Source organism: Rhea americana, unplaced genomic scaffold (genome assembly GCF_003343005.1).
Source record: "Rhea americana isolate MKP2758 unplaced genomic scaffold, rheAme1 scaffold_123, whole genome shotgun sequence".
Classification (NCBI taxonomy): domain Eukaryota; kingdom Metazoa; phylum Chordata; class Aves; order Rheiformes; family Rheidae; genus Rhea; species Rhea americana.
Genome location: NW_028185295.1, coordinates 2,026,158 through 2,028,182, shown reverse-complemented (window position 1 = coordinate 2,028,182; position 2,025 = coordinate 2,026,158).

Below are 2,025 nucleotides of genomic sequence, written 5' to 3'. Positions count from 1 at the left end.
CCAATTCTGGGCTCCCCAGTACAAGAGAGACATGGAGCTACTGGATAGAGTCCAGCGCAGGGCTACAAGGATGATCAGATGGCTGGAGGATCTGCCCTATGAGGAAAGGCTGCGAGAGCTGGGCCTGTTTAGCCTGGAGAAGCCTGAGGGGGGGATCTTACCAATGTCTATAAGTACCTGAAGGGAGGGTGTCAAGCGGATGGGGCTAAACTCTTTTCAGTTGTCCCATGTGACAGGACAAGAGGCAATGGGCAAAAACTGAACCACAGGAAGTTCCACCTGAATGTGAGGGGGGAATTTCTGCACTGAGAGAGGGACAGAGCACTGGAAGAGGTTGCCCAGAGAACTGGTGGAGTCTCTTTCTTCAGAGATATTCAAAACCTGCCTGGATGCAATCCTGTCTAAAATGCTCTAGGTGACCCTGCTTGAGCAGGAGGGTGGACTAGATGTTCTCCAGAGGTCCCTTCCAACTTTATCAATTCTATGATTTTATGAACAGTCCGTCATCTTTTCTGTATCAGCTGTAAAGCAGGTGCTGTATAATTCAGTAAAGCAACATATGTCCAAAATTGTTTCAAACACCTTGAGACATTATCTTGAAAGATGCCAAATCCCTGACATTTCCAGTGAAAGTAAAAATGAAATTGTTCAGAATCACTTAGAGAGTTAAAAAGCATACTTGAAGACTGTGTGGGAGTATTTGCGTATGAATTGGCAGGGGAAAAGGGGGGGGAAAAGAAGATAAATACAGCAGGTTTTGATATTCAGCTGAGGTTGGTGTAAGGTTTGCATTACAGCAACTTAACAATTCTCTGTGGTTTTCTCTGTAAAAAGAGAGCATTCAGAAAGGGAGGAGGACAAAGACATGTTTTTAATAAAAGTTTTTACTAATGTCACTTACCTTTCATTAAAGTTTCCTATCAAAGTCTTCAACTTCAAAGTCCTTCATGGATTGATTATTCTGTACTCTATCTTTCTGCAACTGGCAGAAATGCTAGTAAAATTACATATTTTACTAGAGGGAAACTGAAGACTATGTCATAAAAGCCCCCTCTGAGCACATTTATGTGAATGGCTCTGTAGATATCAATGTCTGTGGAAATAGCTGCCAGAAAGCAGGTTGAAGAGAGTAAAAGTGTCTACTGAGAGGTAGCTCGTATAAAGTCTCCCAAGAACTGATAAGCTCCATGGAACAGCAGTCCTGCTGAATCCACAAAAGCTGATAAACTCTGAATATCAATAGCCAAGGCCACTAGTGTAAACTAGAATCAGCCATGGGCTGTATATCCGCGATCACCTCCAAGAAGACTTCTATACACGAGGACTAAAAAAGTGTGCCCATGTATAATACACACACACACACACACATATGTATTTATGATAAAACAAATGACCTTGAGGGACTTTCTGAACTCCTACCTTGAAGCCACTGATGCATCAGTACATGCCTCTGCTTCTAACTGAACTGCTGGGGTTAGTCCCCCAACTGTTGCTCCAACTAGGTAACTATGTGTGTGAATGAACTGTGTGAAGAAGTGAATGTAGTGTGTGATCAGAATGACTAGCTCTTAATAGTAACTGTTTGATTCTATTAACAATAGCTTAATAAAAGTGTTCGGACAAATACTTGTGTGAGCTGTATTTCCCCCTTCCTAATCCCTTGTCAGAGAAAAGAGGTACAACAATCTGATACTGCAAAGTGGAAGCTAACTCCTAAGTTTTTGCAGATATCGAAGTGCAGAGCTACCCAGCCTTCAGAAGGGTGCCTGATATGGGGTCCAGACTTTCTAAAACATGGATCTAGATAACTTTCCAATGTGACATTTCTTGAGTGTCTGTCACCATAATGCCCCAATGAATTCCAGACAGAGGTACCATACACCCTGAGAATTCATACTGCTGCATAGGACAAATTAAAAAAACTGCAAACCTAAACATTAATCTTCTCAAATTTGCACACTCTGGCCCACCTAACTGTCAAGCCTCTGACTATACCATCCATGAATGCCAGTGATCGTGGATCTG